Source organism: Dipodomys spectabilis, unplaced genomic scaffold, assembly GCF_019054845.1.
Source record: "Dipodomys spectabilis isolate Male_0828 unplaced genomic scaffold, ASM1905484v1 ptg000119l, whole genome shotgun sequence".
NCBI lineage: Eukaryota > Metazoa > Chordata > Mammalia > Rodentia > Heteromyidae > Dipodomys > Dipodomys spectabilis.
The window spans coordinates 3,608,208-3,635,990 of NW_024870796.1; the positions used below are offsets into that span (position 1 = coordinate 3,608,208).

The window sequence follows — 27,783 nt, forward strand, 5'->3', positions numbered from 1 at the left end:
GCATTCTGGGGAACGCCTGGATTCCAAACGGCTAACTCTAAGAGCCAGGATCAGTCAGGGGTGTCCATGACTGGGGATAGACCTGCAACTTTGGGGAGTTTAATTCCTGGTTTCTTGATCTCTGAGCAACCGTAGCACCCTGTTAATCATTGCCCTAATCTCAGGCAGTCACAGGAGTCCTAACAGGCCTCCTTCACAGGAGGCGAGTCCAGCCCTCTAGAGGCAGCTGTCAGAAGCTGGGACCCTCACTTCTCCATCTGGCTCATTCCTTGGACTGGTCTGGGTCCCATCTCTGTCTCTGCCTTTTTGTTAAGAACCAGATGGAAGCTGGCTCATGTCTGTAATCCTAACTACTTGGGAAGCTGAGATTTGAGCATCACGATTCAAAGCCAGTTTGGACAGAAAAAGTCTTTAAGACTCTTATCTCCAATTAAGCTCCAGAAAGCCAGAAGTGGAGCTGTGGCTCCAGTGGGAGAGTGCTAACCTTGAGCATAAAAGCTCAGGGAAAGTGCACTCAGGCCCTGAGCTCAAACCTCAGGACACACACATACACACACAGAGGCAGGCAGGCACGCGCGTGTGCGCGCATGCACAGAGCCATGTAGATATAGAGGTGGCTGACTCCTATCACTTTTCCCTTGTGGTGTCAACCCTGATTCTGCCTAGAACCAGGGCAGTAATGTCAAATGCTTCTACAGCAGTTAGTCAGCTATACCTTTGCTCAGAGAGGTGAATGCATGTAGCAGGGGAACTCAAAGCTCAGAAGCAAGGCTCAGGTGTTGGAGAGAAGCAGGTGCCAGGCATCTCTGAGAAGGTTGACTTCAAGGGTGTTATGTGAATGTGGAGGTGAGCTCTGTAGGGAAAGAGCCACTAGACCAGAATGGTTATCATCTTTCTAAAACCATGAGCAGTCAGAAGTCCTGTTAGGTTGGCCCTATCAGGGTGGGGGCTGGCTCTTCTAGACATCCAGGGCTCCTCTCCAAGTCCTCCTGGGCTTGTCAAGATGGGGAAGAAACTGGGCACTGGTGGCTCACATCTGTAATCCTAGCTACTTAGGAGGCTGAGATCTGAAGATCAAGGTTCAAAGCCAGCAAGGACAGGAAAGTCCCTGAGGTTGTTACCTCTTATTAATCACAGAAAGCTTAAGTGGAGCTGTGGCTCAAGTGGTAGAGTGTTAGCCTTGAGCAAAAGAAACTCAGGGTCAGCACCCAGGCCGAGTTCAAGCCCCAGGACTGGCACACACAAAAAGTTCAAAACAAACAAGCAAAAGATGGGGGAAATGCTAAATGTCAGGGGACTGGGACAGAGGCAGAGCTTGGCATTCCGTGTGTTATTGTGGGGAGGAAAGAGAGGAGGGCCTGAGGGGTATTGAACTTTCCAAGGACACTCATGGTGATTGCTGACACTCTTCTGACACAAAGTAGCAAGCAGCCAGAGTTTGTGGCCCAGGACACCTTCTATTCTCAGCTTTTCTGGGGGTGGGGGGCAAGCAAAGCCTTAGGTGGAAATGAATGGACTCCATTTTCAGCCTCTAAAGCATGTGCAATGTGCAATCTCACAGGTGAAGCCTCACTACCTAGCACAAGTCCCATGCTGTGTGGGGTCCCTAACCTCCCCAACCAGACACCCTAGGGTTAAGCAACTGCTGCCCTCCACATTCTGGCCCGTGCTCAGTCCAGACTCACATTTGACCCTTATACCCTGACTGCCTGATAAGTGATAAATACCTTGTCCTCAGCACCTGCTCCATCAAATCCACCTGGACCTCGGGCTCAGGAAGCAGGATGGGGGGGGGGGAGCCTTAGATAGAATGGGCTGTGGCCAACCAGTACCCAAGGTCAAAGGCCACTGTGTCATGTTATGTAGCACAGCCCGCTTGTGTTCCTCAATAGGGCTGGAGCTGAAAGGCTGAGTCATTCATGACTTTTATTAAAAACATACACTTTTTTTTTAAAGTTGCTTAATTGTGCGAAGAGGAAGATATACAGATGAGGAAATAAAAAACATTTATGAAATCCACCTGCAATACAGATGCTCTGATGTAAACATACTTTGTCACTTCCTCCAGCATATAGCTGGGAGCTCCACACTATACAGACACAGATCTCGTCTCCACGTATGATGCTCAGTTGGGAACCATCTCACCCCTCCAGACCTTCCCACTCACCCCATCTCTCTAGCATCCAAAGGGCTGGCTGTGAGACTGCTGGAATAATCTGGAGCAGACTGGAGCAAGGGGTGCACAAGCCTTTGGGGACTGAGTGTCCAACAGACTGTCTTTCTTCTCTGGTGTCAGACTTGGTGATGTCCCTGAGCTTTTTTTTTTTTTTTTGCTCAGGGCTAGTGCTCCATCACTTGAGCCACAGCTCCATTTCTAGTTTGTTTGTTTTTTTTTGATGATTAACTGGAGATAAAAGTCTCATGGACTTTCCTGCCTGAGCTGGCTCCAAATGGTGATCCTCAGATCTCAGCCTTCTGAGTTGCTAGAATTACAGGTGTGAGCCACCAGGGCCTAGCTGTCTGCCTGTTTAGGAATGGAGAGTTTCCCAGATTAGGATTTGGTCAAGCCTATTTGAAGTCCAAAGGCCTTGTCTAGCCCTTCTTGCCTTGCCAACAGGCTCTTCCAGCTGGGGTCCTGTATCTCTTAGGTTCTCACCAAGTAGCCCAAGAACAGATGTCTACCTGCAGCCTCACCTTGAGGCCCAGAGAAGGACAAGAGAAAGGGAATAAGTGGATGAAGTTAGGCTGTTGCTCCCTGACAAAGGGGCCAGGTGAACCCTAGCTGTTAAGAGAGCTAGGGGTACACAAGAGGGGCTCTAATACATGGCTGGCTGCCTCTCTAACTCTGGAGTTTCCCTAACACTTTGAGTCCTCTGAGGCCAGGTGAGGCCCTGGTCCCAGGACATGTGGGTGTGAAGAACTCAGCTTCTTGAATATCCACAGCCAGCAAGGATCAAGCCTTGCCTTGGGCCTCTTCCATGTTCATACTTTCTGCCCAGCTCCCCTCTTTCAAGGACTGGGAAAACTCTAGGACAGATGATGATAAGGAGGAGTAGGCAAACGGGAAGGGGCCTAGGTAGAAAAGACCTGAATCGTCCTGGATGAGCTTCTGTGACGTTAACTGCCCGCCCCCACCACCCCAGTCAGCCAATCAGAACCTATACACTGGAAACACAGCATTTTTAGTCCTTGGCCTCCCTAAGGGATCCAGTTTGGCTCAGGAAAAGCTAGATCTAAAGTGTGTGTGCGTGTGTGTGTGTGTGTGTGTGACTCATATGAAGGAAAAGTCACAGAGTGTTAAATGTCAGCCAGCTCTAAACCATTAGCTTGTCATCAGCCTCAGTGTCAGCCTGTGTGAAGTGGTTATAGCGCAGCACTTGGCTTTATCTTCCCAGAGGGCACAGGAGCCTGGTGAGACACGGGAAGACATTGCACCATGCAGACAGATGCTGTTGTTCGTAAACAGTAATGACTGCAAGCCTCACATGCTTTCTGAGGTGGGGATGCTCACGGTATCCCGTCGGGAAGGAAGGGTGAGTGCAGACTCATGAAAACTGTCTCCTCCATAGAGGCAAGAGGATGCAGCCGGACCAGGAGAGCAGAGGACTCAGCCATAGCCACTACCTCACAGCTCACACCGGAAGCATGAGAACCACCCCTCGTCCCCACAGGATGTCCTCCCAACCACTGCTGACGGCCTTTGTACTGTGTTTTGTTTTAAGGAAAAGGTTTACTGGAGTTCGTTCTGCATTAAAAACAGACCCTCCTTCTCAGAAAACACTCCCAATTTCACAGGGGAAAGGTAGAACTTGAAACTATACACAATCTATTCCAACATAAATATAAAGAGGTAACTTGATGGGGATTATATATGGTAGAAATGTAGGGAGATCCTCTGGACGGATTATAGGTGATTATATTTTCTTCTTTATATTGCTAGAGTTTGCAAATCCTAGCCAGGCTTCAGTGGCTCACGCTTGTAACCCTAGCTTTTCTAGAGGCTGAGATCTAAACATTGTGATTAAAAAGTCAACCTGGACTGGAAAGTCTATGAAATTCTTATTTCAATTAACCACCAAAAAGCCGGAAGTGGAACTGTGGCCCAAGTGGTAGAGTGCTAGCCTTGAGCAAAAAAGCTCAGGTCAGTGCTCAAGCCCTGAATTCAAGACCCAGGCAGGACTGGGCACACATACACCTTTAGGGTGTATCCTCTACAATTGCTAACAATTGCTTTTATAGTCAGAGACAAATTTTATATAGTATATAACATAGTATATAACATATAGTTTTTACTGATTCTCATACATATTTGAAAAGTGCCAGGGGTTACAAACACTGAGAAGTCATTTTGCCTGTGTCCTGACCCCTGGTCCTTTCTCTGTGTAACCATGGAGATAGTCTTTTTTGACCTCTGCCTGGAAGGTAAAATGCTGGACAAATTAAACCATTTGCTGTTGCCTCATCGGTGCTGTTCAACAGCCAGCTTCCAATGGCTTGTCTGAGCCTACAGAGAAGTGCAAGTTCCTCCTTGGTTGACCACTGCCCTTACCAGCCTGCTTCTCCCAAACATGCCTTGGGAGTTCCTGCCTCCTGGCCTTTGCCTGCGTTGCGGGCTGCAGTTCTCAGAGCCCTGCCCTTCCTTGAAGAACAAAGCCTGGCCACACCAAGTCCAAACTGCTGGCCTGCCTAAGACTCCTGCTTCCCCCAAACTTGTGTATAACAATAGCTATCACTTATTGACCATTAACTACAGGTCATATCACGAAAGTGCTCTCATTTAACCCCAGGCCACTAGAGGCTGCATAGACTAAAATAAATCTGTCGATTTATGCTGTGGGATGACCCTGCTTTGCTCTTCTCCTGTCTCAGAGGGACGCATTTCTCATCAACCCCATTTCACTGATAAAGTAACTGAGCTCTGAGAATGGTAGAGGGTGTGTGGGGCAGAGCTAGATTGCCATCCCAGGTCAGTTCAGTGTGTTTACTTGAATGGTGGTGTCTGTACTATTTACATTTCAGCACCTGAGGGTAGGGAGGGTGTGTTCTGAGCTAAGCACACAAATGGAATCCAATGATGTCTGGCTGTCTAAGTGTTAATCCCAGGGAGTTGAATCAGGGTTTATCAATCATTCAGTCAACAAGTTTCCCCAGTGTCTGGAAACTCTGGCAGGCAGGGACAGGTCCCTTTGTTCACAGTAGTATTCCAGTATTTAGCAGTTTCTGGCACATAGTACATGCTCATTAAATAAATGATTGATTGTCCATCCCAAATCAAAATAACAAAGTAAATGATACTATCTAACATTCACGGAGTGCTTACCCCCAGCCAGCTACCTGGGGTGTGTGTGGGGGTGGGTTTCCAGGATTGTTGAGGGGCAACAATACTACTGACAAGGGCTACAATGTGGAGTTCTATGCCCCAAATGGTGACTTAAATAAAGATCATGAGAATACCATAGAAAGATGAGCAACCCTGAGGCTTCCTGAGGACTGGAGGCTGTGCCAACAGTGTCACCATGACATCTTGAATACAATGACTGCCAATGCAGGCGTGCACACTGCAACTTCCTGCCCTCATCCATGACTGCCTGTTCCAACCACATCTGGCTATTTTTGTCACCTCTTCAGATTGCATAGCCAGTAGGCTGAGGCTCAGAGGGTAAAAAGATGTTGGCTTTTAAAAATATAAAGATGTAGCCAGGTGCCACTGGCACAGGCCTGTAATCCTAGCTACTCAGGAGGCTGATATCTGAGGATCCAGGTTCAAAGCCAGCCCAGGCAGGAAAGTCTGTGAGACTCTAATCTTCAATTAACCACCAGAAGTGGCATTGTGGCTCTAAGTAGTAGAGCACTAGCCTTGAGCTGAAGAACTCAGAGACAGTGCCTAGGCCCAGAGTTCAAGCCCCACGACTGACAGAAAAAAAAAAGGTAAAGATGCAGTTAGTAGATGCATCCATAAACAAAATGTAGTACCTACACCCCATGAAGCATCATTCACTAATTACAAAGGAAGGAAATATCATACGTGACTACAAGAACGAATCTTTCCTTTTTTTTATGAGGTATATATAAAATTTTATTTACACCCACTGCTTATTAACCTTGAATATAACATTCATCATATAATTAACCTATCAGTAAAAGGACTATTTTTTGTTGTTGTTGTTTTGGTCATGAGTCTTGAACCCTGGGCCTAGGAGCTGGCCCTGAGGTCTTCAGCTCAAGGCTAGAGCGCTACAACTTGAGCCATAGAATCATTTCTGGTTTTCTCGGTGGGTAATTGGGTAAGTCTCAGGGATATCCCTGCCAGGGCTGGCTTTAAACCTCGATCCTCAGATCTCAGCCTCCTGAGTAGCTAGGATTATAGGCGTGAGCCACTGATGCCTGGTGAGGACTAGCTATTTTTAAAGGCTGTCAAGTTAACCTATAATAGAAAATAGCCCTTCAAATCTTCCAACCTTTATCTGCTTTACCTTTTTTTCTTTTGTAAATCTCTGTTTAAAAAAAAACACAAGATTTTGGTGGGATGGAGTATTGAACTGAAGGCTTGGCACTTACTAAGTATGTGTTCTACTACTTGAGCCCATATTCTCAGGTTTTTTTTTTTGTTTGTTTTTTTTGCTTTTGCGAGCAAAGTCCTCAGACTATGACGCTTCTACTGCCAGGAATTAGTTATATGCTACCACTCCTATTCTATCATCTTAGGGTAGCATTTGTGTGTGTGTGTGTGTGTGTGTGTGTGTGTGTTTATGTATACATGAGGCACGCCAGTCCTAGGGATTGAACTCAGAGCCTGGGCTCTGTTCCTGAGCTTCTTTTGCTCAAGGCTAGCACTTGAGCCACAGCACCACTTTCAACTTCTTCTGTTTATGTGATACTGAAGAATTGAACCCAGTGCTTCAAGCATAGTAGATAAGCACTCTACCACTAAGCCACATTGGTAGCACCTTAAGGTAGGATTTTTAAAAGTCCTCTGAGTTTATTTAGATTTGATTAGTGGCTATTCCTATAGGGTTTCTTTTCAATGTAATTCTGAAAATCAAAACCTGTTGGGGTTGAAGAGAGAGGCTGAAGAGAAAGGAGGGCGATTGAATACCAGGCTTTCCAGAAGAGCAGGGGGCCCAGTGGGCAAACTGGCCCGCAGTGTGCTAATGTGGCTTTACAGCACATACTACCTGCTCATTTTGTAGCATTTGCTTACTTAATAGCATTTGTTAACCGTTGTAAGTTAGAGACTCTTCTCTGTGCATTTCACAGGCTCCAGCATCATCAGCCACAGCTGAACACCATTTCTTCCTTGTATTCTGCCAGGACGAGGCATCTTTGAAACAGGAAGCCTGAGCTAGGAACTTGGCAACTCTGTGGCAGCCAAGTGGGGCAGCATCCCATTGGTCTTTTGCACAGGTCCTCCTGCCCTTTCATAGGTTTTGGAGTTCGGACAAGCGTTGGCCATGGTTTCCTCCAGCCCTTGTTCCCATTCATCTTCCCTGGCTGAAGTAAGGCATCAACGGCTGGTCTCCTTTCCTATGTTCCACCACGGTCTTTGTCTTCCATCATCTGCAGAGAGAGCTGTGGTGCACCAGGCAGTGTGGCACTCTGCAGTGCTGTTCCCAAAATGGTGTGGCGTGGGAAAGCCCAAGGGGCTGCCCTGTCCATTCACTGCACTGTTCAGGGCTACAAGAGATTCACATACATGCATCCTTTATTTTTATTGTGAAACAGTCACAGGTACACAAAAATATACTTAACAAAAATACACAAAAATAGACATTTGGGGGCTGGGAAGGTGGCTCAGTGGTAGAGTGCTTGCCTTGCATGCATAAGGCCCTGGGTTCGATTCCTCACCACCACATAAGCAGAAAAAGCCAGAAGTGGAGTGGAGCTGTAACTCAAGTGGTAGAGCGCTAGCCTTGAGCTGAAGAGCTGAGGGACAGTGCCCAGGCCCAGAGTTTAGGTCTCACAACTGAATTAAATATATATATATATATATATATATATATATATATATATATGTATGGTTTAAAATAATCATAAAGCAAATTTTTAGGTAACCACCCCCCCAGGCTATAATACAAAACCAACACTCCCCGAATCCCAACATCCCCTCCTATAGCCATGACTACAGTGAATTTTGTGATAATTTTGTATTTTCTATAGTTTTACAATCTCTGCATGTATTCTTAAACAATGCAAGCCAGAGAATGATGGAAGGGATAACAAGGATCTAGAAGCATGAACTCACAAACTAACATGTTAATTGAAACCTCTTTGTACAAATACTTGAAGGTAATAAAAAAAATACAATGCAGTTTTACCAGTTGTTAAACTCTGTATGAAAGAAACCGTATCAGAATTCTTTTGTGTATGTGTATGTGTGTATGGGGGGGGGTGGTGGTGGTGGTGGTGGTAATAGGGTTGAAACTCAGGGCCTTGTGCTTGCTGGGAAAGTATTCTACCACTTGAACCACATCCTGAACCCTTTTTTGCTTTAGTTACTTTCCAGGGAGAATTTACACTTTTTGTCAGGGCTGGCCTTGAACAGTGATTTTCTGACTGATACTTCCTATGTAACTGGGATTACAAGCATGTACCACTGTGTTAGGCCTGAGTGTATTCTTTCACTCATTATTATATTGCTAAGAGTCATTTGTTATTATAGTATTAGACCAATAGTGCATCCACCATAAATTGCATGGCTCCTATTTCCGCTGTGGGAATGCAGTAATGATCTCTGCTGTTGATGGACATTTGGACACCCTCTGGTGTTGGTGCACAGGGGTCACAGTGTGTCAAGAACAGATTCTGAGGAGTAGTTCTTCTGAGTTAGTGTGCCTTTACCAGATCACTTGTATATTTTTTGGGGAGTGGGGGTGGGGTTGCCAACCCTGGGGCTTGAACTCAGGGCCTAGGCACTGTCCCTGAGATTCTTTTGCTCAAGACTAGTGCTTTACCACTTAAACCATACTTCCATTTCCAGTGGGGTTTGTCACCTTTTCCTTTCCTTCTCCCACCCTCCTTTGTTTACTGGAGATAGGGGTCTCATGGACTTTCCTACCTGGGCTGGCTTTGAACAGCAAACCTCAGACCTGAGCCTCCTGAGTAGCTAGGATTACAGGCATGAGCCACTTGCCGCCCAGCCACTTATATACTTTTAATCCTGAAAATGCTCGTCAGGGCAAGAATACTGTGGCTCCCTAAGCAGTGTTCTGAGTGGAGGAGATTAACATGCCTGCCTTTGTGCTGGAACGAACACTCATCCTTTGACCTAGAAGCTTGATCTTCTGGCCCAGCCAGCCCTGCCCCTCCAACACCCACAGGCTGGGGGCCTCAGTAGCTGCGGTGAGGTTCCTCTCTGGTCTCCTCAGGTTGGTGATATACAGTTGTGTGAGGAGGGGAAGAGGTCCAGAAAGAGGAAGTGGAAACCAAATACAAAGGCCACAGCCAAGTCTGGTCTGCAAACCTCAATGTTTGAGCAGTATGCTCTGTGGCAGGAGAATGTGCGAGGTGCTGTGAAACAAGCCTGGGGCTGGGGGCTGTGCACTGCAATGGTTGCCGTTCAACAGGTGTGCAACTGCACCACTGTATACTAGGTCCTCAGGCATGCATGACTCCACACCATGCGATCCGCATCCCAACCTCAGCCATAGCCTTTGCGTGGCATCAGTGCAGTGCTTACGGCACAGGATTTGGACCCCCGCCCCCATTGAAACTGGGTTTAAAATATGGTTGCATGACTTATTGGTTGTGTGACTTTGGGTTAGTCTGACTTCCTTTAGCCTCAGTTTCCTGATCCTTGAAATAGGGTTAACTGGCTGCCAAAGGCTGTGGAAAGCTTAAAGATGCAACATCTGGAAGGAACTTAGCTGACTTCCTGGTGTGGAAGCAGAATGAGCGGAACTGAAATGAGCATGACTGTGGTTGACAGCAGGGAAATGGGGGTGAAGGGCTCATCCTGGCAAGCTGGGCTCAGGGTACTGGGCAGGTGGACTCTGACCCAGGCAGCCCTGCCTGAGCCCCGCCTCATCCACCTTTGTCCAGAACGTTCGCCCTCTCTGTGGTCCCTTCCAAAGGCAATGATTTTTGACAGAGGAACTTGGCCTTTGCTTATGTGGAAGCTGAGACCAACTTCAGGGCTGCCTTCTGGAGGCCGCATTAAGCCGGCAGCAGCAGTGGCCACCAATGGGGCAGTGAGACCTGTTGTTAAGGTCACTGGGAGCCTTATTTGGCGACATGAGGTTGACCCTGCATTCACCTCTGAGAACCCTGGGAAACACCAACCACAGATGTGAAATATGAACATCTCAAAACCACAAGTGCATTTCCTCTGAGAAAAGACAGCTCTTCTCCTTGCCAAGACCTCTCCCTGGATTCTGTCTGACAGTAATGGCTCACAATCTCAAGAGAGAAGGGCCACCCAGGGGCGGGGGCGGGGTGGGAGTGGGAAGGGGCAAGAGTCTGCTATAGACTAGTCTTGGGCAAGACTGGATGCCCAGAAGCTCAGGGCCTAGCAAGGACCTCGAAGGCTTCTGTCCTCACCCTGGCCTCCCCTCTGCACTCACCCCTCCCACCCCTGTTCCTGGCCTCACTTCCTGTAGCCTTGGGAAGCTGGCTGGTGTGAGGAAGACGCAGGCAGGGAGGGAGGAAGTTGGGCTCACACCATCTGCACCGGCCTCCACTTAGGTGCAGACGACAGCTCAAACGGTTGGTGGTTTCAGTTTGTCACCTCCCTTTGGTGCATCTTTAAGCTTAACATTCAGTAAGTAAAACTGTGGTCCCACCCCAGATAAATGTGAGAGGAAAGCTGCGTGTCCGCAGCTCTGAATTAACATGTAAGGGGGTCTCTCATATTTGTATGGCTCCATTGGTTGGGGGGGTGGTGGCTAAAGGAGATCTTTGTAGCCACCCCGGCTCAAGTAACAATACCTACTGATGACAGGTGCTCTCCTATGTCAGGGACATGAATTCCATCATAGAATTCACTGTAATGGCTCCCACTTTACCGAAGAGGAAAAGAACAAGGAAGATTCAGTTACTGATGCGAGGTTACACAACAGTGAATCAGTGTTGGGGTTTTGTTTTTGTTTTTTACATCTCAGAAGGCTCGATTCCAAAGTTGCCCTTCAAGGTGCAGACACAAGACCAAGCTCCTTTCATAGGCAAGCAAGAGGGCCGGAGCTGCTGACGAGTGTGAGGAATGGGGCTGGGAAGGTGGCTCAGTGGTAGAGTGCTTGCCTAGCATGCATGAAGCCCTTGGGTTCAATGCCTCAGTACTACATACACAGAAAAAAGTGGAAGTGGAGCTGTGGCTCAAGTGGTAGAGTATTAGCCTTGGGCAAAAGAAGCTCAAGGACAGTGTGCAGGTCCTGAGTTCATATCCCAGGACTGGCCAAATAAAAAAAGTGTGTGGTCTGAAGTCAGGGTTCCTTGCTCAGCCAGCATCTCATCTGCCCCATCTGCCTCTGTTTCCTCCCTGCCCCCTACCAGCTTGTCCTCTTCTAATCCACAGGCAGAAAGTGGCCTTTCTTAGTGGCACAAGGAGTCAAATGTCCCTTAACTATCTGGAAAAGGTTTTATAACTCCACCTGGGCAGGAAGGAAGGTAAAGCCAGGGCTCTGGAGGGAGCACCATGGGAGCTGCCTACCCTTACTGGCATCTGCCCTACTAAGCCCTCAGCCCTTACAAAGGGGGCTGGGAACTGTGGACAGCAGAGCTTGGGTAATCTATCCACAGCATCCACAAAGGAGAAGACTTGGCTGGTCTGGGATAGATCCAGACACTGGCACCCCCAGATCCAGACCCCTTGCCGAGCACTGTTCTTCACTTGGATCTTCTGGTCTGTGGTCACTCATAGGACAATTGTTGTTGTTTGTATCTATAGCGTTTGTATCCTGGCGCTGAAGAAGGATCTGGGGCCTCCTGGAAGTTTAGTTTGGTGAAGGAAGGCCCACATTGGGCAAATACTCACACAGATACCTGGCAGATATGGGGCTATGGGAGAGTGTGACCTGAGAGGTTTTAATCTAAGGAGCTGAGTAAGTAACAGGGTAGGTGAGGTGAAGGACAGTGTGGAGTTAGCAGGTGGGGCAGTTTCTGGCTCTCTTCCACTTAGTTCCTCCCCACATTCCAGAGGTTCAGTCCAAGTTGCCCCAAAGCAGTGCCTGGGGCAGTGGTAGAGCTAGATTCCTAGTTAAATTGAAACTATGTGGGAAAAAAAAAGTCTTCATTATGGGGGACAGGCAAGCCAACGGGGTGAAGGCAGTAGTTTATAAAATGCATTGTCTAAACTAACCAAAAGCCCAGTCCTTTCCTAATGTACACTGGCAAGAACATTAAACAAACTTTTCCTAGAGAGGAACCCCCCCCCCCCCAAAGGGTGGACAGCTAGCGGGCCTGCCTTGCAGCACCACAGCTCCTGCATGGCAGGCTGTAGCCTGGATACCCCCCACCCTCACTGAGAGTAGCTTCTTTCTCCCCAGGATCCCCCCAGACCCCCCATGAAAAGAAATCTTGGCACCTAGGGCTGGGAGGCTGTGATTTCCAGTTTCAGTTTCCAGTGTCAATGCAGAAGAGGCTCTGGCAATTTTCCGATTCCCTGGTGCCTAGGCCCAGAGATGATCCAAGGCAGGAAGGAATGGCTCAGCCAGCAGCCCTTCCTGGGAGGCTCGCAAGGCAGGAGTGAGAAAAACCCGCTGTGTTTGTATGTTGGGGAGAGTGGTCTCTGAGGTCCTGGGTTAGACCCCTTTAGGGATTCTGACATGGCCTGTGGACCCCAACAGGTTAAGTCTTGGCCTAAGAGACCATCAACACCAGAGGCATGGTGTGATCTTGCACCAAGGCACTTTGCAGAACAAGTGCTTGCAAATGTGCACTTCTTTGCTCAGTTTCCCCTGCAGTTCCTAGGAAGTAGAGAACCCTAGGAAACCCTGGGTGCTATATTCACACAGCTTCTTCCTTCCTCAGGCCACTAATTTCCCTGTAATGTGCTAATGTGTAACCAGCCTTCACAGAAACAAAAACATGAAAGAAAAATTCTACTAAGCCCTTAAATCCTTTTCCTCTGCCCATTGTTTCATTTGTAGCAATTTGTAGCCTAATTCTAAAAAGATCTGAGGACGCTCCTTTCATCCCCCTGGGTGTGTGTGTGTGTGTGTGTGTGTGTGTGTGTGTGTGTGTGTGTGTGTGTGTGTGTGTGTGTGTGTGTGTGTGTGTGTGTGTGTGTGTGTGTGTGTGTGTGTGTGTGTGTGTGTGTGTGTGTGTGTGTGTGTGTGTGTGTGTGTGTGTGTGTTCCCTATAGGGGTGTGTGTAGGTGTGAAAGCCCTATGGGGGCATGCACCCTTGCCCTTTGTAGCCTAATTCTAAAAAGATCTGAGGACGCTCCTTTCATCCCCCCGGGTGTGTGTGTGTGTGTGTGTGTGTGTTCCCTATAGGGGTGTGTGTGTAGGTGTGAAAGCCCTATGGGGGCATGCACCCTTGCCCCAGTTTGATCTTGCAGAGAGCAGGTGGACAGGTCCCCAAATCAGCCTGGCAGATGTAAATCTCACCTAATCTCATGGCATATTTGTATTTTAGTGTGTCTAGTATCAGTTTTTGATCAATCATTAATCAGAACTGCAATAAAAAGATAATCTTCTTGGGACTGGGCTGTAAAGCTCCCTCCTGGCTGCAACATTAAATAAACTTTTCTGTGGAGTCCTCACAATCAAGGGTGTGTGTCTGGCTGGATTTGGAAGCAAATGAAGGACTGTCTCTAATGTTTGTAGGCACAAACATGAACTTCAGTCATCTCCATGCCTGCGGCCTCTTGCTTACCTCTCTGTCAATGTGATGCCTTGGCCCCCAGATCAGGTGGCAAAGCTAGAGAAGGAGGTCATAGCTGGAATCTTCAAAGGGCGTGATAACAATGGCTTGGCTCTGGGTTCAGGCCTATGAGACAGCAGAGGAATGACAGCGTCCAGGATCCAAAAGACTTCCACGACAGAGGTCATGACTTCTGGGTGTTTGGCTCAATCCTGCTGACTTGTCACTGTGTGGTCCAGAGGAGGGCCTGGAGTGAGGAAGTGGCACACTTCTCAAAGGAAGAACGAAGAGGAAGGTGCTGAACTACCAAGGGTGGAGCAGGAGTCAGAGGCTGTGGGAGCGACCCATACTTCTTTCTTATCCAGAGGTAGACCTTCCCCTATCACAGGCTGGAGAAGCAGGATCTAAAGGCTAGGCCCCAGATGAGGCCCAGGTACCACATCCAAGAAGCTGAGCCTAGCCCAGATCAACAGACTTAAAGAGAGTCCAGAGCAATAGCCAAGAAAGGCTGCATCTGTGAGGGAGTGAGAGGCCCTTACTTTTCTCTTCAGCCCTGGTCTTGTATTACTGGTCCACTCTGGATAGCACATTTTTAGATATACAACAGAAATTGGCCTTTTTTGAGAAGCATAACCAGTGGGGTGTACCAGAGTGCAATCAGCCATTAGAAACACTCAAAGGACTGAAGCCTAAAGCTGGGGCGACCTGGCTCCACAGGAGGAGTCAGGAGCCAAAGGTGAGGAGACTCAAACACAAACACATATACCTCTGCACACATTGCGTGCACGCGCGCGCGCACACACACACGCACGCACGTACTATGCCACATCTAGAGAGCCCTGGGGAACTTTCTCTGGGCTCACTCTCTCCCACAAAAATACTCTGCTACCTTACTAAGTTGCCTCTTAAGCTGTATTCTGACCTCCCCTCTACAGAGAGGACTTAAGTTTTAAGTTTCTGGGGTGCAGGTCAGTGGTAGAATGTGTAGTTAGCAGGAGTAAGCTAAATAAGTGAGTGGCTGACGAGCAGACGAGCCTTGGCTGTGAGCAGCAGACAGCATGGTAGAACCTCATGAGGAAGGCCAGGGAGAGAGGCATGGCACCAACAATAGAGACAGGAGCACATAGAAGGCTGCAAAGCGGGAGAACTCACAAGACCCAGGAGGACAGAATAGATAGTCATGATTGCTAAATGGGAGCGCTGAAGCAAAGGGGAAGCTGGGATGCAGAGTTAGTGAAAGGAATCCCTTTCTTCATCATGGACTCAGGTGGTCACCATGGAGAAGACAGAGTTATCAATGGGCAGTGGGGCTGGGTTGGGGGGAGGGAGGTCCTGTTATTTCAGGTCCAACCAGCACTCTTGTCACTGGCTGGTACAGGATGCCATTTGGGTTAGAGAGAAGCCCCCTCCCCTCCAAATCTTCACTTGGACTATTATACACAAGTATGCTACACTCAAAGCAGTTTCTAAGATGGACCTGCAGCCATTAGACATGTAAGACACAACCTAGAGTAGCCTGGTACTCCAAGACCACAAATTGTCAAGGTTTTGTGTGTGTGTGTGTGTGTGTGTGTGTGTATGTGTGTGTATTACTCCTGGGCTTAATGTCAGGGCCTGGTTGCTATCCCTGAGCTTTTCTGTTCAGAGTTACTGTTCTACTTCTTGGCGTTGAACTGTAATCCTCAGAGCTCAGCTTTTTGAGTAGCTAGTATTACAGGTGTGAACCACAGGTGCTTGGTTCTAAATGGTCAAACTGGAAATGCATGGAGGAGGCACTGTTCCATGACAGCGTCCCCTCCCACTCAGCATTGGGCACCAAGGGCACATCCTGTCCAGTCCAGGGACAAATATCCTAGCTTCAGGTGAGGGATCCAATTCCAGACTCAGCACACACAGCTCCTCCTCACCAACTCCACGTGGCCTGAGTGATACCATGGGCCCACGTGGGGCAGGCCTGGCCAGGCCTGCACTTACATGGGAGAAACCCAGCAGCCTCTCTTCATGCTTCCACATAGGAATAAAAGTCACAGACAGCAGACATCCCTCAGGCCTGTCCAGGAGTATGTTCTACTGTCCCTAGCTTGCCCATAACTCCCACATGAGCTGGGTCCCCTCCACATAGGCCCAGTCACTGGGAAGTACCTGGCAGGCAGCCCTCTACTTCCTCCACATGATTGCCTGGAGGTCCACAGGAACCAGCAAGGGGCCATATTTTTTTTTTTGGGGGGGTCCAGTCGTGGGGCCTGAACTCTGGGCCTGGGTGCTGTCCCTCAGCTCTTCAGCTCAAGGCTAGCACTCTACAACGTGAGCCACAGCGCCACTTCCGGCTTTTTTCTTTTTGCTTATGTGGTGCTGAGGAATCGAACCCAGGGCCTCAGGCATGCAAGGCAAGCGCTCTACCACTGAGCCACCTTCCCAGCCCAAGGGGCCATATTTTTGTAGCCAGCAAATTTCTGTGGCAGCTGTGGGCACTGCAGGCTCTCTCTCTGGATCCTTCTGAAGCTGCATTCTTCAAGGGTCCCAACTCTCAGCTATGGTCTCTTGCTTCTTTTGGAGAGATGTGTCTTTATGTGTATTGGGGATGTGTATGTGTGAAGATTATCTCTGCTCAAGTCTATGAGAGCCCCTATCTAAACTGCTCTAAGTTCAAGGACAGAAAAATCAAGAAAAAAAGGCAAATATTAGTTCAGTTTAGTTCAATTTTTTTTAACTTTGGCTAGATATGAGAATTACCTAAGGAGCTTTAAAGAAAATGCTTGCATCCAAATAGTTCACCTCATACCTTGGGTGGGGGTGGGGGGATCTAAATAGCTAATAAACACATGGATAAGTGCTCAACTATATTAGTCACCAGAGAAATACAAATGAAGGTCACACAGTAATTATGACACTATGACACACCCACAGGAAAGGCCAATATTAAGACAAAAAGAAAAGAAAATACCAATTGTTAACAAAGATTTGAGGCAACTTGAACACTTACACATCACTGCAGGGACTATAAACTGGCGCAGTACTTTGTAAAATTTCTTGACCTAAGATACTAATGCTGAATTGCCTAGCAATTCCACTTTTAACTAGGTACTCAACAGAATCACATACATGTGCTCTCAAAGACACACACCAGAACTTTCATAGTAGCAGCGGTCATAAAAACACCCATCTGGAAAGAACAATAATCAGTGGAAGAAACATCAGCCCCCCCCCCCCACCAGCAGAATAGACTACAGAATGTCCTATAGCATGAGACTAAGCAGACCACAAAAACTACAAGCAACAACTTAAATAAATCATCCCACAAATAAAACGTTCAGTGGAAGAAGCCAGACAAAAGGATAGATTCTATATGGCTCCATTTTGAGGGCAGGCAAAAACCCAGTTATACTACAGGTGAGCCTTTGGAGCCTGGTAGTGATGGAAAGTGGACACCTGGGATACTAGTGATGTTCTGTTTCTTGATCTGGATGCTGGCTATTGGGTTAAATTCACTTTGTGAAAAATGTGATGATTGTGCTTTAAAACATTTTTTACATGTGTATTTTCCTTTGATAAAAATTTTAGGGCTGGGAAGATGGCTCAGTGGTAGAGTGCTTGCCTTGCATGCATGAGGCCTGGGTTCAATTCCTCAGCACCATATAAGCAAAAAGAAAAAAGCTGGAAGTGGCACTGTGGCTCAAGTGGTAGAGTGCTAGCCTTGAGCTGAGGGACAGCATTCAGGCCCAGAGTTCAGGGCCCATGACCAGACCCAGAAAAAATATTTTTTATTAATTTTTTTTCTTTGAAACCCACATCAATTTGGTCAGCATCTTTGGGTGTGGGGGGGTGACGTCAGCCATCAGGGTTTTTGGGGGTATTTTTTTGCTTGGTTGTGGGGCTTAAACTCTGGGCCTGGGTGCTGTCCCTCAGCTCTTCAGCTCAAAGCCAATGCTCTACCACTTGAGCCACAGCACCACTTCCAGCTTTCTGGTGGTTTATTGGAGATAAAGAGTCTCATGGACTTTCCTGCCTGGGTTGGCTTTGAACCATGATCCTCAGAGCTCAGCCTCCTGAGTACCTAGGATTACAGGCATGAGCCACTGGTATCTGGCTTGGGTTTTTTCAGTTAGTCATGGGGCTTGAACTCAGGGCCTGCGCACTGTCCCTGAGCTTTTCTGCTCAAGACTATCACTCTATCATTTTAAGCCACAACGACACTTCTGGTTTTCTGGTGGTTAATTGGAGATAAGAGTCTCATGGACTTTCCTGCGGGGCTGACTTGGAACTGCAATCCTCAGAATTTCAGCCTCCTGGGTATCTGGGTACCTGGGATTACAGGCATGAGCCACTGTCGCCAGCTTCCATCAGGATTTTTAAAAAATACTTCAGATGACAGTAATGTGAGTTGGGGAAGGAAAGGCATGGATGAGCAGGTCCACTCAAGGGCCTTGGGCAGCCCTGACCAAGGCCATATGCAGTGGGATGGATACTGGAGGGGAGGACGCTTCTTCACTCGTGTGAGACAGGTTGCACAGGCAGAGGTGTTGTAATGGGTTTCTTGCGCAGCACTTCTGTTGAAAGCGGCTGGCCAGCAGTGTGTCAAGGCATATAATGGGAAAGAGGCCCTGCCCACCCCATCCCAGGGAAGTGGATCACTCAGCACAGCTCCAGAAAGCCACTTATGCAGATGTGGCAGCTGGGCTTCCCTAGGGCGATCACTGAGGCCAGAGGCAATGTTAAGGCACTGAGAAGGTGTGGAGGGAAGGCTGACTCAGGTAGTTGGTGTTCACGGGAAACAGCAAGCTCTGGCATCCAGTCTATGCCTAATACTCTTAAGAACTTGCAACATCTTGCTGAGGTACACATTGGGCTTGGCTCTATTTAGATGACTCAGCCAGGTGCCGGTAGTTTATGCCTATAATCCTAGCTACTCAGAAGGCTGAGATCTGAGAATCACGGTTCAAAGCCAGACCAGGCGGGAAAGTCTGTGAGACTTATCTCCAACAAACCACCAGAAACCCAGAAGTGGTACTGTGGCTCAAGTCGTAGAATACTTGCCTCGAGCTGAAGAGCTGAGGCACAGCAGCCAGTCCAGAGTTCAAGCCCCATGACTGACAAAAACAAAACAAAACAAAACAAAAAAACCCCAACCCAACCCAAACTAAAACTTCCCTAACTCTCTGTGAGGTTGGTGGCAACCTTCCTAGCAATGGCTGACTTCCATTATATTCTGGTCACACTTCAGGTCTCTTAGACCAGATAAGACCAGACCCAGGTTCACACACAAGTGTTGTGCTCACAGAAGCCCCATCTGCTCTTCCAGGAACATGGATCCTGAACCTCTCTTTGCTGTGGGAGGGGCTGTGCAGAGAGGCCTGAGCAAGCTTCCCCAGCCCTGGGACCTCCACCACCCACAGTGAGTGGGCTGGATTGCAGGCTGGGATTTGGGGCAGTGTCCCTGCACACCTGCTTTGCAAGAATGAGCTAGACGTGGCTGGGGCCTCCTCACTAGACAAGGATGCACGGGGGCCTCATCTGGGTTAAAGGACTCCAGGGTGGTGTGGCCTGGAAGAGGACAAGTGAAACTGATAGAAGCCACACTACTCAAAAGGTTAGCTGGGTTTTATGCCCCTCCCTTAAAGAAGCATGGATAAGGGAGGAGGGCTATCAAAGTATTTCCATCAAGATGGCCAACATTTCTGCTTCTTTGCTTTCAGTGTCTTCCCTGTGAGTTAGGATGGTACTTAGCATGGCTGAGGGGCCATAGCCCTGCAGGGTAGGCCAGAGGAAAGCGTGGGTCATGAGGCTCTGCCTGCCCTGTCCCTGGCTGAGACTCAGCCTCCATGTGCCCCCTCCTCCAGTCTGTGAATGCCAACAATGGCAACCCTCACCAGCCACCCTCAAACTAGTCTTTCCTATTGTCTTCTTGAAAAAGCATGTAGGAATTATGCTTTTCTCTTGCTTTAGGCAATCACTGGCCAGAGGAGTTCTTAGAAGGATGTGTGTTTAGAAAAAACAGATTGGACTAGGGCCAGGAAATGGAGACAAGGGAATCCAGGGAGTGTCCTGGGAGGCTGAGCTCAGAGGGGGTGTAGTGAATTTAAAATATGGTTGCAGGGCTGGGAATGTGGCTTAGAGGTAGAGTGCTTGCCTAGCATGCATGAAGCCCTGGGTTCCATTCCTCAGTATTACAGAAACAGAAAAAGCTGCACGTGGTACTGTGGCTCAAGTGGTAGAATGCTAGCCTTGAGCAAAAAGAAGCTCGGGGACAGTGCCCAGGACCTTAATTCAAACCCAAGGACTGGCAAAATAGTAAACAAACAAACAAACAAATATATGGTTGCCCATTCTCTGACACTTCTCCCATCTAGAGGCAGATCTGTGTCTTTTCTCCTGAATTCTGGCAGGTTTATAACTTGGAAGTGATGTTATATGATTCCCAAGACCAGGCCATAAGTCAAGCAGCTGGCCAGGCATGGTGGTGTACACACACACACACACACACACACACACACACACACACACACACACACGCACGCATGTGCCCATGCACACCCCCACGCACACCCCTGTAATACCAGATAGAGGTGGCAGTGGAAGAGGATAAAAGGTAGAGGCAGAAGGATGATGAGTTTGAGGCCAGTCTGACCTTACCTCAAAAACAACCCCCAAGCCAGGCACAGTGGCTCACCCCTGTAATCCTAGCTACTCAGGAGGCTGAGATAGCGGTTCAAAGCCAGCCCAGGCAGGAAAATCCATGAGACTCTTTATCTCCAATAAAGCACCAGAAAACTAGAAGTGGCAACTGTGGCTCAAGTGGCAGAGTGCTAGCCTTGAGTTGAAGAGCTGCAGGCCAGAGTTCAAGCCCCACAACTGACAAAAACAAACAAAAACAATCCTCAAACAAGCAAGCAAAAAGCGCTAAGGGCATGGCTGAAGTACAAGAGCGTTTGCCTAGCATCTACAAAACAAAAACCTGGGATCAATCCTCAGCACCTCCTCCATTCATCCCACTGGCCAGAACACAAAATGGAGCCCAGAGCTCCCACTTCAGAAGTCCAACTGGGACAGACCATCCTTAGGTCACCAGACTCATCATTAGAAGCTCTCTGAAGATGGACCATTGGTGGTGCTGGGGAGGGATCTGCACGCTTTCTGTAGATCCAGCATCACCTCTAAATGCACACCTCTTTGGGCCAGCTTGATCTTTTTTTTCCCCCCACCTTCTATTCCCTCTGTTCCTCTAGTCCTACAGAGCTCTACCCAGAGGTTACACAACTGGTTTCCTTGCTCAAGGCAAATGTACAATAGCTAGTTAAAAACAAAACACAAAAACAACCATTCCAATAGCTATTTTCTAAAAGAAAGGATACCATCATGTTGGGTCACACCTGTCATCCTAGCTACTCAAGAGGCTGAGATCTGAGGATCTCAGTTCAAAGCCAGATCGGGCAGGAAAGGCCCTGAGACTCTTATCTCTAATAAACCATTCAGAAAATTGGAAGTGGCACTGTGGCTTAAGTGGTAGCGCGCTCGCCTTGAGCTGAAGAGCTCAGGGACAGCGCCCGGAGCTAGAGTTCAAAGCCCCATGACCAAGAACAAGAACAACAACAAAAAGAACATCATCATGATAGAATATGAATTCCCTGTAGAAAATAGGAAAATATTGAAAATTATTCATGTTTCTACCAATCCCAAGCCAAGGCACACCAAACATCGTTTCTAGGCTTTTCCACAGACCCAAATCCTCTAGGTCCTCAGCCCACACAGACCCCAGCTGCTGAGCACACGTCACATGCCACATGTCACATGGGGAGCTGTCCTAAAGCTTCTGCTTTTGGATATGTCAATCTCACCAAACCCTCTCGATTTTACCACAGGTCGGGGCCTGCCCTATAGGCAGGAAACAGGCTTCAGGAGATCACCAGTTCCCAAGCTGGTTAAGAAACTGGTTGTTTTCAACACCCCAGGCTGAGTTCTCTTGCATGTTTTACAAGATTTTTCTAATTTTCTTCATTCAAAAACCACTCATCCAATTCTCTTTCTCAGTAAGTTGTGCCTACATCAGTCTACTGCCTGCCATAACCCTTGTATGGCACATGTAAATTTTAAACAATTTCTTCTTGCTGGGCTTTCAAACAGTTTCCTTTACAAGCAGTGAACTTATAAATATCCTTGTTCACAAGCCTTCACACAAATGTTGATTATTTTATTTATTTTTTGTCAGTTGTGGGATCTGAACTCTGGCCCTGGGCACTGGCCCTCAGCTCTTCAGCTCAAGGCTAGTTCTCTACCACCTGAGCCACAGTGCTACTTCCAGGTTTTTCTGCTTATGTGATGCTGAAGAATCGAACCCAGGGCCTCATGAATGCAAGGCAAGCACTCTACCACCGAGCCATCTTCCCAGCCCCATGTTGATTATCTTCATAGGAAAAACTGTGTAAATTAGAATTGTTTGGTCCAAGGCTAGACCCATTTTGAAAACTGCCCCTTTTCCAAAAATGTCAACGCATGAGCACACATACACTCTTTGTTGAGGAGTTTTACTAAACTGTCCTTGCTAAGGGAAAAAGAAAGTCCTGGACTCCCTGACATTTTCTATCTTCAGTGGGCCAGGCCGAGGCTCTGGAGAAGGTGAGAAAGGAAGCCTTTGGAAGGCAGAGACGGAAGGGCATCCTGTGGGTCCCAGCCAACTGTCTCCCCAAGGGAACGACTGTTTTTCTGGGTGTTGTGGCTTCAATGTGTTTTCTCCTGAAACTGTGCTAGAATCAGACTGGTACTGTGGGGACTTTCAGAGGCGATGGGGTCACCGAGGGAGAGGGTTCAGTTCTAAGTAAGCCAATCCAGCCTCTCCCTGTTTTCTCGGCTCCCTTCCACATTCCCTCCATATTATGCCACAGTGCAAGAACCCATACAAGACAGAGCCATGTGATTTTGGACTTTCCCAGTCTCTGAAACCACAAGCCTAAAAAAACTTCTTTTCTTTATAAATCACCCAGTCTCAATTGTTCTGTGTGACAACAGAATGTAAACTAAGGCACTCGAACTCAAGGTGGCATGGCCACGTGTGGTGACGCGAAGCGGTCCCCTATCCTCAGTGATGGACTCTGTCCAGGGAGCACAATTCCCCTGGGCTTTTACTCTGTCTAGTGGCCAACACTTTCAACACCCTACACTTCTTTGAGGATTTTCCAAAGACTTTAAGTTGGGAAATCCCAATCTAGACAGGATCTTACTGCTCTTTTACCTTGACCTTGTCTTCCTCCAAGAGGCTGCAAACTCTTGGCACCTGGAGGAGGAAAAAAAAAAAAAGTAAATGGTAGAGACAACACCTTGAGGATGGGCCTTAGAACAAACAGAGACTGGACCCAAAGTAAGTAAATGCTGGCCTATCCAGAAAGTTCTTCTAGAGCCTCTGAAATATGAGCAGACAGCACACGGGCCTTGCACTCTAGGGCATTCGGCATTCAGTGGTAGAGTGCCTGCCTGCATGCGTGAGGCCCTGGGTTCGATTCCTCGCACCACATAAACAGAAAAAGGTGGAAGTGGCACTGTGGCTCAAGTGGTAGAGTAGTAGATGAAGAACTGAGGGACAGCGCCCAGGCCCAGAGTTTAAGCCCCACAACCGACAAAAACAAACAAACAACTCCTTCCCCCTCACAGATTGTTTCCTGCTCACTCACTTGGAGCCTGCAAATGTTCCAAGCTGGCAGAAACGTGCTCTTTCTATCCCATGCAAAGCCCCATACAAACATAAATGATCCCTCCATTCAACTTCATAATACAGCCACTCATCAGATATTTACTGAACACTTACTACATGACAAAGGCTATTCTAGGACTCTAGAGGGCTATAGTAGTGGACAAAAGTACCTGCACTAATGGAGTCTATAGTCTCCTTGAGGGTATCAACAACTGAAATAACATCAACAATTTAAGTACTAATCATTAGAGGTGGACTAAAAAAAAAATACAGCAGGAGAGGAGGGTAGGGAAGGTGGGAAAGAAGGGCCAAAATGACTCCAGGAAAGGGGAGACACCTGAGAAGGTAGATTAAGAACAAAGACCTAGGAAGAAGTAAGGAGATGAACCCTGAGAATTATTGGGGAAGAAGGTTTCCAGGATGAATATCAAAGGCCAACGCCTGGAGGGGAGAGGCTGCCTGTTAAAGAGCAGTATGAAGGGCAGTGTAGCCAGAGTAAAGAGGGGGAGGTCAGAGGGGATCATACACATGGTGGGACCAGGCCCAGCACACATAGCACATGTATAAACTGAGGCTTATTCCAACAGTGGAGCTGCTAAAAATAACATAATGTGACTCATATTTTCATAGAACCATATGGGAGGAGTGTTGTGAATGAACATAGGAGGACAGTAGAACCTGTGAAGAGGATGTTGTATTAATCCCAGTGATGACTTGGGTCAGAGAGGAAACATGGAGGTACAGATGGGGTCAGATTCTACCAAGTGGTGCCCACAAGATTTGCTGATGGGCTGGGTATGTGGCTTAGTGGTAGAATGCTTACCCAGCATGCATGAAGCCCTAGGTTCGATTCCTCAATACCACATACACAGTAAAAGCTAGAAGTGGCATTGTGGCCCAAGTGGTAGAGTGCTAGCCTTGAGCAAAAGAAAGGACAGTGCCCAGGCTGAGTTCAATCCCCAGGACTGGAAAAAGAAAAAGAAAAAGATTTGCTGATGGATTAGAAGTGAGATTTAAAAAGAGGAGTGGAGCTAGGTGCTGGTGGCTCACGCCTGTAGTCCTAATTACTCAGAGGGCTGCGATCTGAGGATCACAGTTCAAAGTCAGCCCAGGCAGGAAAGTCTGTGAGACTCATCTCCAATTAACCACCAGAAAACCAGATGTGGTGCTGGGGCTTAAGCGGTAGAGCGCTTGCCTTGACTTGCATTGCTCAGAGACAGTTCCAGACCCAGAGTTCAAGTCCCATGACTGACCAAAAACAAAAACAAACAGGAGTGGAACTGCAGGGAAATGGATGGACATAAGTACAAACAGCACGTTTTCTCTCATATACAGAAGCTAGATCTAAAATACACCAGGACATGATCAATTATACAAGACTCTAGGCATTCACACACAGTAAGACTAAGGGAAAATACTCTAAGGGGAGGAACACAAAGGCACAATGCCTCTGTGCCTCTGATCATATACAGTATTTATCAAATGAACTCCAGGAAATGGAAATAAGAGATTTTTGTCTTTGTTGCTGTTTTTGTTTTCTTGCTGTTTTGTTTATCTATCTTTGGGAGAGTAAAGGGAGCACGGAAACGGAGGGACAAGGTGAACAAATGCAGTAGTGCTACTCACTAGACACTACTGTTGAAAATGAACTATACAACCTGTGGATGGAGACGGGAGGGAAAAACTGGGAGGGAGGGAGGGAAAAGGGATGCTGTCCAAAAAGAAATGTACTTAACACCTGAATTCTGTAAGTATTACCCCTCTGTACATTACGTTTATTATAATAATAACAGTAATAGGAATGGAGGACTCCCAGGATTTGGGTCTGAGCAGCTGGGAAGGTAGAATTGTCATTTTCTGAATTGTAAAAGCCTGAAGGTAGAGGGCATTTAGAAGGTAAGGACCTAGTTTTGGACATGTCAAGCATGAAGTTCCTTTTGGATAGTCACCTGGAGAGGCCTACAGACACATGGAGATGTGAGTTGAGAGTTCAGAGGATGAGGCAGAAATAAAGAATTTAAGGGGGCTGGGAAGGTGGCTCAGTGGTAGAGTGCTTGCCTTGCATGCTCGAGGTCCTGGGTTCGATTCCTCAGCACCACATAAGAAAAAAGCTGGAAGTGGCGCTGTGGCTCAAGCGGTAGAGTGCTAGCCTTGAGCTGAAGAGCTGAGGGACAGCGCCCAGGCCCAGAGTTCAGACCCCACAACCGGACCAAAAAAAAAAAGAATTTAATATAGCTCTTTTTCTGGTGGTGGTGGTACTGGAATGGTACAGGGCCTCACGCTTACTAAGCAGGAGCTCTACCCACTTGAGCCACATTCCCAATCTTTTTTGCTTTATTACTGAGCTAGTGTCTTCCTTTTTTGCTTAGGCCATCCTGGACCAAGATCCTCCTTATTACACTTTCTGCCATTGCCGTGATGACAGGCATGCACCACTATGTCCAGCTTTTTCTGTTGTGATAGGATCTTAGGAACTTTTCGCCAAGGCTGGCTTCAAATCAGAATCCTCCCAATCTCTGCCTCTTGAGTAGCTTGGATTATAGTCATATGCTATCATGTCCAACCTTTTCCTTTTTTTGAGAGAAAGAGGCTCTCCCTATGTAGCCCAAGGCTTGGAAGCCCGGAACTTGATTGTTCTCCCAGGTAACTCCACACCCGGGATTACAGGTGTGCATCACGGTGGGCAGCAGGACATAGCTCTTGAATGGCATGCTATAGGATGAGATCCTCAAGAGGGTGGCTGTGAGTAGGGAAAGCTCTCCAAAGACAGAACCACATTTAGTAGCTCAGGAAAGGTGAGTAAGGACTCACATGCACAACAGAAGGGGTTTCAAAAAGAATAGACAATGTACTGTGATAAATCAAATAATACACGGACAGAGAGCTGCCAACTGGAGTGACCTGAATCCTGGTCATGGCAGGTGAAGCAGAATGGCTTCTGGAAGAATACTTGAATACAAGAAAGAAAAACTGGGGATGGAGGTGTGTCTTCAGTGGTAGAGCACCTGCCTAGCCAGGTGTGGCCCTTGGTTCAAGCTTCATTACCAATGAAAAAAGAAAAGAGACAGAAAGGAAAGCTGAAGCCTTGGATTAGGAAGACAGAAGTGACTAGCAGCAGCAGGATGGTTGGAAACAAAGAAGCCAGGGTTGAGGGATCATAAGAGTAACTGTTTCTACCTTCATTTTCCTCAAATACAAAATTCAGAGCACAAAGCAGGCTCATCCATGACAACTGTAAACAGTAACTAAATGTTGCTGATGCTGGCCCAGCCTGGTTGCCACTTTCATTCCTGACCCCCATCAGCTCGTTATCTGCCTGTTTCTAGAGTCACATCCAGTTATTCCCAATTTTTTTCTCCGTGGTGTATGGTAGCCTTAGGACAAAAGTCTTGGGTGGCTGAGCAAGTCCCAGTTTCAAACCAAGAACTGCCCTTCCCAGATGGGAAGTCTTAAAGAGCAAGACAGGGCTGCTGCCCTCATAGACAGGTAACCAACAAGCATATAAGTAGGCAGGCAGATCATTTCGGATGTGAACCAGCTCTATAAAGAGCTCTATAAAGACAAAATGAGCCTAAGAAACAGGATAAACGTGGCAAGACTCCTTCCCCAGTCCTGGGGCTTGAACTCAGGGCCTGGGCACTGTCCCTGAGCTGCTTTTTGTTCAAGGCTAATGCTCTACCACTTGAGCCACAGCGCCACTTCTGGCTTTTTCTGTGTATATGGTACTGAGGAACCGAACCCAGGGCCTCATGCATGCTAGGCAAGCACTCTACCACTAAGCCACATTCCCAGCCCTAATCAGCTAGTTCTCTAGAAGGTTCCCACTCTGTTGCTCTCAGGCTTCCCTTATGGCTCCTGCAGTATATGTAACTTAAAAAAAAATTTTTTTTATTATAAAGGTGATGTACAGAAGGGTTACAGTTACATAAATATGGTAAAGAGTACATTTGTTTTTGAATAATAACACGCTTTCTCTCACTCTTCAGTATTTACACTCTTGGAAGAAAACAAAAACCTAGGGCTGGCTAGGTCGAGCCAAAAGAAAATTCTCTCCCTTCTCTCTCCAGTGTTTACCATGATTTTTTTTTTTTAAACCTCTATGATTATAAAAGGCATATATTTTCACTGATAGAGATTTGGCAAATGTTGAGAACAGAAGACATCAACAACAACAAAGAAAAACATGAAAGTTGTAAACAGTTCTACTACAGATAACACATTCTCTAAGATGTATCTGCCCAGGCTGGCTTCAAACTTCTATCCTAAGATCCCAACCTCCTGAATAGTTAGGTTTACAGGATTACAAT

At 47.4% G+C, this 27,783-nt stretch overlaps 1 long non-coding RNA gene across 1 annotated transcript in view; it reads right to left on the bottom strand.

Annotated features, from left to right (window-relative positions):
- Window positions 1-5,889: 5,889 nt before the first annotated feature.
- LOC122115493 overlaps window positions 5,890-27,783 on the bottom strand; it is a 63,644-nt gene continuing 41,750 nt past the window's right edge. Inside the window, exons 3-6 of the long non-coding RNA XR_006148780.1 lie at window positions 23,021-23,062; window positions 13,810-14,044; window positions 6,948-7,674; window positions 5,890-6,700 (exon numbers count right to left, since the gene is read on the bottom strand). This is a non-coding gene — a long non-coding RNA (uncharacterized LOC122115493). The remainder of the gene's footprint in view (window positions 6,701-6,947; window positions 7,675-13,809; window positions 14,045-23,020; window positions 23,063-27,783) is intronic.